Raw genomic sequence first — 11883 nt, 5'->3', positions numbered from 1 at the left:
AAGAAGACCAACAAATCTTACAACCTCTCTTAACTCCAGTTATTTTCACCAACACTGGAAGTTATCTTGTTAAATTTTACTCTGTTCATTGTTGGAATAACTCCGAAAGAATTAAAATACTTTGACACTGCATTTTTTACAATGGCAAATTAACTGTCATGGTGCAGTCCTGCATTGCCACAGACCCCTCCCTCAGACTCATTATCAACTTCACCTGCTGGCACCTGTCACACCTGGAGCAGATCTGCATTAGGAGCCCTGTTAAAGAAAAAAAAAAAAAATTATTGCAGTACTTTTTGGAGTGATTATTGTACATGTGTGGTGGATGGTTAGACTTAACACTAACAGATTGTACATTTTTAACTCTAATTGTGTTAATCCCAGTGGACAATGTGCACCATATGAGTAGTATAGTAAACACTAAAGTTACATTTAACACCATGGAATGTTACTTGAATACTGGTGCAGTGTTGAATAGTTAACTCTGTTGGTGTCACTAATTAATGAACTTTGAATACTAATCTAGTGTTCTTTTCATCTATTGTAGTGTTAATATTTTACACTTAAAGAGTTTGTCTGAACATTGTCATAGTGTTAATCATTTTAACACTTTCAAAAGTGTTAATTTAACACTTAACTGGTGGTTCCCTTATAAACCCTGGCTTGGTGTTAATTTCAACTCTGAGGGTGTTAAATTTGCATTCACAGAGCACAGGAGCAGGACCCTCCTAATCAGAGGATGGGAAGGGTGTGTTTGTTTAAGGTGCATGTTTTTGCATCTGTTTGAGTCTTCCCTTTAACCCAGGGGTCACCAATCCTGGTCCTCGAGAGCCACAATCCTGCATGTTTCAGACGTTTCCCTCTTCCAGCACACCTGACGGTCATTATGAGGCTTCTGCAGAGCTGGATGATAGGCTTATCATTTGAATCAGGTGTGTTGGAAGAGGGAAACATCTAAAACATGCAGGATTCCGGCCCTTGAGGACCAGGATTGGTGGCCCCTGCTTTAACCCACTCCTCTCCTCTCCCCCTTTCCTCCTCTCTCCTCCTCTCTCTGCTCTCCTCCTCTCCTCTCCTCTCTCCTTCCTGGTCCTCCTCTCCTCTCCTCCTCTCCCCTCTCCTCTCCTCCCCCTCTCCTCTCCCCCTTTCCTCCTCTCTCCTCCTCTCTCTGCTCTCCTCTCCTCTCTCCTCCCTGGTCCTCCTCTCCTCTTCTCCTCTCCCCCTCTCCTCTCCTCTTCCCCTCCCCTCTCTCCTCTCCTCTTCCCCTCTCCTCTCCTTTCTTCCCCTCTCTCCTCTCCTCTCCTTTCTTCCCCTCTCTCCTCTCCTCTCCTTTCTTCCCCTCTCTCCTCTCCTCTCCTTTCTTCCCCTCTCTCCTCTCCTCTTCCCCTCTCCTCTCCTTTCTTCCCCTCTCTCCTCTCCTCTCCTCTCCTCTCCTCCTCTCCTTTCTTCCCCTCTCTCCTCTCCTCTCCTCTCCTCTCCTCTCCTCTCCTCTCCTCTCCTCTCCTCTCCTCTCCTCTCCTCTTCCCCTCTCTCCTCTCTTCCCCTCTCTCCTCTCTTCCCCTCTCTCCTCTCCTCTCCTCCTCTCCTTTCTTCCCCTCTCTCCTCTCCTCTCCTCTCCTCTCCTCTCCTCTCCTCTCCTCTCCTCTCCTCTCCTCTCCTCTTCCCCTCTCTCCTCTCTTCCCCTCTCTCCTCTCCTCTCTTCCCCTCTCTCCTCTCCTCTCTTCCCCTCTCTCCTCTCCTTTCTTCCTCTCCTCTCCTCTCCTCTCTCCCTCCCCTCTCTCCTCTCCTCTTCCCCTCTCCTCTCCTTTCTTCCCCTCTCTCCTCTCCTCTTCCCCTCTCCTCTCCTTTCTTCCTCTCCTCTCCTCTCCTCTCTCCCTCCCCTCTCTCCTCTCCTCTCCTCTCCTCTCTCCTCCCTGGTCGTCCTCTGCAGGCCTGCTGCTCTCTGCTGCAGAGAGGGGCTGCGTGACGTCACTCCGTGCTGGAGCGGTTCCTTTGGCTGAAGCGGAAAAAAATGGGGAGAAGACAGCGAGGTGAGTGAGCACACATTTCTTTCTTTCTTTTTTTTTTCTTTACAACCAGCTCTTCAGAACACATTTTGCGCGGACGTGTCGGTGAGACCGTGTTGTGCTGTTTGTGATCTTCTCGGTCCTTCGGTTGCCGCCGCTTGTTTCCCGTGCAACGAATTTATGCAACGTCGCGGAGTCCAGCGTTTGTGCCAGTGCTCTGCAAACAGGAGGAAATCGGGTTCATGCCAAAGCTGTCCCCCCACTTTTCCTCCGAGAGGGCACAGCCAGCTGCCATGAGCATCAGTGTAAATGAACCTCACCTCGGCTTATTTGTGCCTTTTCTTCATGTCGTGGCGTTGTTGATCGCTGTCAGATGACATTTGGTGATGCCGCTCGTCCACACCCACATTTATATGATGCTTCAGATTGATCCATGTGCAGTGCAGATATGGGGATCAATGATTTCAAGCGCGGAATGTGCCAGTGTTTACTGTCACGTCGGTAAGCGGTTATCAATCGAAAGCATGAATCAGCCTTTAGGAGCTGCAGGAGACTTTGACCGGCCTGTTTTTGGCCTGGATGTGTGGGGACTGTGCCTGATCATTTGCATTTACAAACATTAAGATGAGCCTCAGTGCATGGTGTTTACATAGTGCAGACAGCCTTCACAAGTCTGTTGTATTGAAAAGATGATCAGTGCATACATGCATCATCTGCTGTTGTCATGAAGTCCTCCTGCACAGTAGAGGTGTTTAATGTTGCTCTGAGCACTCTCACAGCACATTAGGACTCTGTAATATTCACACTCTAATAATAATATTCTCTTGGGACTCCTCAAACTCTTAGTGGTGTGCCACAGCTCTTGAGGCAGCACACAGCTGAAGTGACAAACAGCTGGGCTGCTGCTGGAGTTCTGGGAACTGTCATCTGAGAAATCCCAGTCAGAGTCATCAGGCCGTAGCCCATACACTGTAAGACCCAAGAGTTGAGTTTACTTCAAAAATACTTCAAAAAAAATTCAGCAATGAATAATGAAAACTTGAGTGTATTCAACTAGAGCCCGACCGATATGGGATTTTTGGGGCCGATACCGATATTGGGGGCTTAAAAAAAGCCAATATCCGATATATCGGCCAATATCTGATATTGGCCGATAACACTGGTCTACAATTTTTTAGAAATGATTTGCTTCAGAGATTAAATGTGCTAAATGTTACATATTTTAATAAGATTAATTGGAAAATAAATGACAAAAGTGCCGGTTTGCTGATGTTTTCAAGGTATATGATTAAGTGTTATTACACATATATATATTGGTTTATGTACATTTATATAATAGTTTTATAAATCTTCCACGAAATAGAACCTGTAAAGTGAATGTATTCTAATGTGCAGACAGTGTTTTGAAGTAGATCTTGTAGCTCTGAGACAAATATTCCTTTTGAGTCAAACCCATTCTATCATTAATTCTTGAATTTCACATTTTGACCCAAGGCTGTATCTTGGAAACTTCAGCCAACCAGCATTTTTGACTTGATTTTTCTTTATCAGTGACTCTCATGTGGTAAAATTTCATTACTTTTATTCTGGAAGCATTTTCTTTGTAGACCAGTGTAACCGATATATTGGCCGATATATAAAATAAGAACACTGATCTACACAGGATATAATAATCTCATTTTAGATAATTGTGGACAGGTGGATAAACTGTTGCATAAATCTTTGTTTATCTCAAAGATATAATTTCCATAACTTTCAAATGCAAACTATGCAATCACAAAAATAATTAGAGCAAAAAATATGACTTACCACACAATTATGTTTTCACTCACAAATTTTGATGTGTCTACCTCATGGCACTACAACTTCTTATGTGGACTAAGGACTAAACTGAGCATGTGCAGAGTGAATTAGGTGAGTCCTAAGTTGTTCCTGATTGGAGCAATTGCAAGAGTTACAAGTGACCCGTGTTACAACTGTCCCCAGTCTCCCCTACACTATTAACACCCAGGCCTGCCTGCAGAATGAAACTGTGAGGGAGACAGGAAGTGCACGGACATAGGTGTGTGTGGGGGGGTGAATACTTCATAAGTTGGGGTGGGGTGTGTGTGTGTGTGTGTGTCTGTGATTTTTGGAGCGTGGGCTGGGGTAGGGGGGGATTAGCGGTTCATTCTTGTCGGGGTGGGGGTTGGAGCGGAGCCGGGGGGTGTGTGTGTGTGTGTGTGTGTGATTATGTGATTGTGTGTGGGGGGGTGATAGCGTCATTGTCCAAGCAGGAGTGAAAGTGAAACTAACTTGCTTTAAAGTTCCTCTTATTCTCCGGGCAACACACACACACACACACAGGAGCAGCGAGCGACAGAATCTCCGCACAGCAAAAAAAAGTTAGTATATCGGCTCCATCGGCTACATATTGGCCGATGTTGATTAACTGGTGATACGCTATAATCTATATTAAACTTAAATGTTTGATTTGGATGGAATTGCTATTTTAAGTACAACACACTAAATGCCAAGTTAATTGAACTAAAAATTTGTTGCAATGGGTACGGTTACATGATGTTTTTTAAATCCGATTTATTTTTCCAGAAGAAATTAATTCGGAACTAAAGTATTTTCTCTTCTGTTTACATGGAAATGTTAAACCTGAATAAAGGTTTACATGAGGTATTAATGAGGTAGATAAGTGAGTAAAAGGGTTTGCGCTGCAGTGCTCATGTTGCCTTGTTCTGGCAGCCCTTCTGTTAGCTTAGCTTAGCATAGTCACTGCATTTCCATGGTCACACGCAGCCAGTTTTTTAAAGGTGATTTGTTGTCTTTTGTAAGTGATTTTCTGAAATCCGATTCTCCCTAATTATTTCTTTAGATCTGCGACTTACTGCACTCATACAATCTTGGGACTGTTGTGTTGACGGAAGTTGGAAAATCTTTTTGTTGGAAGGGATGCATGCGCTAAATTAGCTTTGCTTTACTGTTTTAGGTTTGCATTAGTTTTTATTTCCCAAGATTTTGTTACTGCAGTAAGTCACATCGTCATGATTTGAGCCTCAATTTGTGATCATATTGACCCCAGCGGACTAAAGTAATGATTAGGGAGAACTGAATTTCACTAAATCACTCATAAAATACTACGGATCACCCATAAAAGCCTGGCTACGTCTGACCATAGGAATGAAGCGATTATGCTAAACTAGGCTAAGCTAAGCTAACGGAAGGGCTGCAAGAACAAGGCAATCGGTGCACTGCAGTGCAAACTGATTTGCCCACTTATCGAACTCATTAGTGCATGACAAATGAATTAATAAAAAAACAGGTGACGGACTCTTCCTTCAGGGTTTTCCAGGCTGGTAGATCCCATCAGAATAACCCACTGGAACAGTTTGGTAAGACTAGACTGCATTGCATATTCTTCCACCAGCGCAGAATGTGTGCGTCATCGCGACAGGACAAGACAACGAGCATGCGCAGAATGGCAGGAATAAAGTCCAAACGGAATAAAGGGTTTACATGTCCGAGGAATAATTTAGTTTGGAATTAAAAGGGGATTAAACCAGTGACTTTATTCGGATTAAGATTTATTCCAAACTATTCTTTTTCAACTGGATTAAGGTGTTTACATGGTCATCTGAAATAGGATCTAACATTTATTCAGATTAAACCAGGAATAAAAGTTGTCATGTAAACGCACGGAATGTCAATTGCTTTGTATAATCATTAAACTTAGTATCATCAGTTCATTGTACTCAATTCCAAATAAAATGACATTAAAATCTTTTGCAATGTAAAGTGCTTAGTATGTTTATTCACCTTGATATATTATAGCATGGATGGAAGTTAAAGAAGTTAGCTCAGTGTCATCTGTCAGTACAAGAAGTACTTTAAATTTAGTAAGGCATTAAAACTTTTATTATACAAGAACAATAATTAGATGAACAGTAAAGCCATTGTTCAGCCTATGGTTCTGACTAATGGTGCAGCTCTACAAAAAAACAAAAACAAACACAAAAAGGCCAATAAACATTGTCATACACACATTAAATCAAAATTAATACTAACACCACAACCCCACTGAACCCCTGCACAGAAAAATAACACATTTTCAACAACGTGCCCAGTACCCACAATACAATGCAGAGATAAAAAGGTGTGGTCAAGACTAAAACTTAGTGATTTAAATCCATTCAACTTAAACTGTTTTTGTACTTTCAACTACGTCTACAAATTACTAGAATATACATAACATTTTATAGTAATGTAATAAAACTTAATTCATGTAAGTACTGTACATTGTAATGAAAGCATTTTAGTAAATACAACTTCCGGGCTTACAGTGTATGCAGCTGCAGCGTTTGTACAGATGGTCCAAAGTTAAAGCAGTCATGCTGAAGGGAGCAAGAAGCTGAGAGACTTGAAGAAGACATGCAAACATATGAGTAGGGATGTAACGATATGAAAATTTCATATCACGGTAATTGTGACCAAAATTATTATGGTTATCATTATTATCACGGTATTATTGAAATTGTGCTCAAAATGTTCAAAAAGTACTAATACACACACTAAAATAATTTAACCACGCTGTATTTTGGAAAAACAAAACAAAAAAACAACAACAACTACAACAAAAAAAGAAATAAAATAATAGGAACAATGTACCGTCTGTTGGCAGAAACATTCAAGTATTAACCCTTAGTGGTCTGAGCCTATTTTGGCCATATTTCAGTACTTTTGATTTTGCCTTTATATATTATATAAAAAAATGTTTACTATAACCATGTTTGGGATCTTTTTTTTCAGCACAACTTCACCTATATCATCTGCCTATTATTTTTTCACTTGAACCTACTATAAAAACATAAGACCAGAAAACATAAAAAATATATAAAATCTGATTTGTAAAACGTATATAATTTATTGCATAAATAACACAAAGATGCTTATGTTCCAAATATTAGGTATAGAAAATTAAAATTGTAATAAATTAAAACTGTACTCAAATATTTGACATAAAACCAGATCTTTACATAGGATTTTTTCCCCTAAACATACGGTAATCAAACACGGTTATCATGATAATTAGAATTTAAACGGTATACTAACCATCTGCAATTTATCATTATACCGGTAATCGTTACATCCCTACATATGAGATTAGATACTGCCTTATGCCAGGAATTAGAATTGTGAGTTTCTTTGCTGTTTTTTGAAGAGTTGCTGTCTTCCCAAACACCTGTTCTGTATCTGCACTGCAGCAGTTCACAACATGCATATACATGCTATGTGCCTGTGTTCAGCTACAACACCAGGGTTCATTATTCACTGGTCCATGTCAAGATAGATTTTGTGATACTGCTGTTATCTGTTTATCTGACTAACAGTTCAAAATCTGAATATATTTAGATAAGGGATAGATTCATTATCAGATCCAGTCTTCACATTCTTACCATTGCCTTATGAATCTTTTAAAAGACTTATCCTGTAAAATACAAGAAGCACTCCTTTGGATCAGATGCAGCCACCTCTCTCTCTATCTGTAGCTAGAATTAATGACGTTCTTGTGGTTCAAACACGTTCTATACATGAAATCACCTGCAATGACAAAAATGTCATCAGTGAAATTAAGTTACAATTAAAATGACACTTTGGCAATATTGTCATAGAACCGGCACCACTAGCTAGGTCTGACAAAGCCAAAAGGATGTTGTCTGGCTTAGAGCAGAGTCTGACTGAAGAATTATATTCACAGCATCTCGTCACAATACATCGTCTTTCATGTTATAAAGTTGTTGGCAAAGAAAACAACTGATTCCATCACTGAACCACAAGAACTCACTCACCACTGTCTTAACCCATAAGGACCCAATGCGACTTTAGTGTCAGTTCCCAAATGAATTTTTATCTCTCTTTAACCTTTCCCAAGTGATTTATCACGATTTATTATACTATTATCCTCTGAATTTTGCATTTTTTTGAGTGAATTTATCTGTTTTCCTACACTTAATTCACTGATCATGTAGACGGTCATAAAAGCTCAAAGTCAAAGCTAGGGATGTAACGATATGAAAATTTCACATCACGGTTGTTGTGACCAAAATTATCATGGTTATCATTATTATCGCAGTATTATTGAAATTGTGCTCAATATGTTCAAAAGGTACTAGTACACACACTGAAATAATTTAACTAAGTTGTATTTAAAAAAAAAAAACAAATAAAATATTAGTTACCTTCTGTTGGGAGAAACATTCAAATATTAACCTTCAGTGATCTGAGCCTATTTTGTCCGTTTTTCAGTCCTTTTGATAGTCCTTTATACACTATATAAACAAATGTTTATTATACCCATGTTTGGGATCTGTTTTTTCAGCACAACTTCATTTCTATCATCTGCCTATTATTTTTTCATTTTAACCTACTATATCAACATTAAAGGCCAGATAACACAAAAAAAAAATAAAACCCAATTTGAAAAATATATAATATCATAGACTTTATTGCATAAATAACACAAAGATGTTTAATGAACCTTTTCAAAGACTTTAAAAGTGAATATTGGTTCCAAATATTAGGTATAGAAAATTAAAATTGTAATAAATTAAAACTATACTCAAATATTTGACATAAAAGCAGATCTTTACATAGGTGTTTTCTCCCCTAAAAGTGCGGTAATCAAACACGGTTATCATGATAATTAGAATTTAAATGGTAATGCTAACCGTCTGCAATTTTACCGTGGTTTATCGTTATACCGGTAATCGTTACATCCCTAGTCAAAGCTTATTATATCAAAACAGAGAAAACTGAAGAAAAAGTGACTTTTTCAGTAAAATCTATCATTAACTGAACATATATCCAGTGTGTCCATCCACTGTAATTGATCATTAATTGGGTTTTACCGGTGAATTGATGTTGTAGAAGATGACGGTGTTTCTACGCTCACTACGGAGCCTCTGAATGTCCAAATGGGTCATATTTGATGACCGTGAAAAGATGACAAACTGCATTTTACATCAATTATTTACACGTATTGATAGGATTGGTGGATGCACAGTTTAGATAAGTAGATGCTTTCGGTTGACAGTGGATATTTGGGTCTTTATGGGTTAAGCGATGTGAGCTGATTGATATATCATTATGAGTCATATCAAAACTGAAGTAAAAGAATAACATCTATTTACTTAATAGCACTTATTATTTGTAATCCCGCAGTTTCAACGTTTAATTGTGCTTTTGGGAAATTACTAAAAGTTTTCTTTTGCAGTTTGTGTTGCTCTTAATTTTGGCAGCACAATTTTTCATCTTTATCTAACATACATCTCAGCTGCGGGTATCAGTTATCAGCCTCCATTGATTACAAATTATCAGTATCAGCCTTGAAAAAACATATCACTATTCTATCCTTGATTACTTTACGATGATATAAGCCAGAGAAAGAAGGTAATCCACACATGGGAGGTTCATTAATAGGACTGGGATGCAAATGAAGGATATTGTGAAACTGTTGCTATCTGAATGCAGATTTTGATGTAAGACACTTGGGTAACACTTAAAAAAAATGTTCCTTTCTCTCACAGTTTTGGAAAAGTTAGCACAGTAGTATATAATTGTTGTCTAGATTCATCATACAAGGGGATGTTCTCATGTGATTTGAGTGTTCCCCCTTTAGCTTATCATTAATTTAAGAGGCAGCCTCACTATTCACTTGTATTATAAGAAGACTGTGTGTGTTACTGTGCACAGCTGGCTCAGGCGTCTCCAGGCGGTTCTGTTATTGTTCCGCCTGCCTGTAAAATGGTGTTCATCCAACCATCTCTGAAAGATCAAGGATCAGACACATGATTCTGGCCTCAGGGTATGTAAACTTCTTTGACAGATTGTTGAAGCCGAAAGTTGAATTAAGAAAAATACTGATACTAATGAGCAGCGTGTTTCCATGCAATATTCAACACAGTAACAACATATGGATGGTACATGCAACGTAACAAATGTCATGTCTTAGCATATTTTATTCAATGGTTTTATCTGAAGTGTCTCATCCGTTTTAGGCACATATGTCAGCTCTGAAGATAGGAGATTATTAATCTTCTGCTGATTTTCAGCCATCTAACAGCATCTTGAATATCATGCCACTACAGGCTCAGGATAAATGAGTATAAGAGGACCTCAGAGACAATCAAAATGTGGCAACCAATCACAGTGGCCATTTTCTGCATCATTTCCCATAGATGTCCTCATCGAAAGTATAGTCCTGGTCTTCTTTAGGTTATCACAGGGGATTGTATGTATGTGCAGTTCATAAGAAGCTTGTTTGTGTTATTTTAAGAGCACATATATATATCTAGGAGGATCTTATCTTACATGGTTTAATACCCTTCTGTATAGGGATGGGAATCGAGAACCAGTTCTGTTTGAGAACCGGTTCCCAGTAGTTCAATTCCTTGGAGTTGTTTGCCTGCCTGCTTAATAATTCTACTCATCGATTCTGCCTTTGTTGCACATGTGCGTGATGACGTTGCACGTATGCTGTCACTGATTGGTTTAGAATGTATCCAACATAGCGTCGAGTCAGAAATGCTCCAAAGTATGGCTATATTTAAAGTATGGCAAAGTATGACTATATGAAAAAATGACACCAGGGCCACTTGTAACACTTGCAAATCTTCCATTTCTTCAAAGGGGGGAAATCCCTCCAATTTGATCAAACATTTGTCCACACAGCATGCAGTTCATAGGAATGTCACGTGTTTGATAAGGTACTTAGCGGCATAGCAAACACCAGGGTGTCATCTGGTTCTGGGGGGGGGTGGTTTCTGAAGGTAGGGGAAAGGAAAATGAGGTGCACAACAGTGGGAGACATAGAGGAATTAGTAAAGTGCCTTAAGTTTCACTTTCACTTTGTACAGTTGTATGGTGTGACCCCCCCCCTCCGTTGCTGCTTCTGTCACTGGCATGTGATGTGCCTCCTTAACATTTCTGATTGCCACCTCATATATGACAATCTGGAACCGGGCCTGGCGTCATCTGTTATTATTATTTGTGCATACTCTAGCCTAAACGTTATATTTTCTGTGCAGAGATGGAAATATAAAAGACAGTTAATGCAAACAAACCAGTTCATACTCTTTTATTCCATCACTGAATGAGAATTGATAAGAGACTCGATAAGGAATTGGATCGATAAGCAAAATCGATAATGGAATTGTTAAATTCTTATAAATTCCCATCCCTACTTCTGTAACATAGTTGAGAAATATTTATGTTAGAGGGCTATCCGTACAGTCAGCAGTGGCTTAGAGTTATATAATTTAAAGGCCTTCGAGGGTTTCATTCTTGATCTCATTTCCCTTCTTTATGAATGGAAATAAATCAAAACACAAACAGAGCTACTTTCACAACTTGCATCCTATATGTTCTCAGAAATACATAATCACACCAGGGACCAGTGAAGTTAGTGTGTTTAACAACATCCTTCCGGCATCCATTGTTGATCTGTGTACACTGGCAGATAAGTGCTACTGTGGATCGCCGTCTGGATCAATAGTAGACAGTGGTGAGTCTGTCTATCAGCTCACATTCGTGAAAGTCATTCAGTCTCATTCACCATCCCAGCCTCGTCCCGGCCTCAGCTCCAGTAATGACACTCACTCTGTGTCACTTCAGGCAGAGGAGAGCAGCTTGGGATTTCTTGTTCGGTTCATTTTCACTGTGGACACTGAATGTTAATACGACTTCAAGGGGAGTGGGGTGGTGCTGTGTCATAAAATATGAAAAAACATTTACATATTGTCTTCCCTGTGTCCTTGTTATAAAAGAGAATGTTTGTAGTCGTCACCAAGTATGTATTGCAACCTTCATCTGTAGACGATATTTTAAAACA

General features: G+C 39.4%; 1 protein-coding gene across 1 annotated transcript in view; it reads left to right on the top strand.

The window, feature by feature from the left end:
• Positions 1-1929: 1929 nt before the first annotated feature.
• The window catches only part of fbxo41 (F-box protein 41), a 104720-nt gene continuing 94766 nt past the window's right edge, over positions 1930-11883 (top strand). Inside the window, exon 1 of the mRNA XM_030145186.1 lies at positions 1930-2030. The gene's annotated coding sequence lies outside the window, so the exon portion shown is untranslated. The remainder of the gene's footprint in view (positions 2031-11883) is intronic.

The sequence above is a fragment of the Sphaeramia orbicularis genome, chromosome 1, assembly GCF_902148855.1.
Source record: "Sphaeramia orbicularis chromosome 1, fSphaOr1.1, whole genome shotgun sequence".
Classification (NCBI taxonomy): Eukaryota; Metazoa; Chordata; class Actinopteri; order Kurtiformes; family Apogonidae; genus Sphaeramia; species Sphaeramia orbicularis.
The sequence above is the reverse complement of the archived record's forward strand: the minus strand, read 5'-3'. Positions and strand labels throughout refer to the sequence as shown.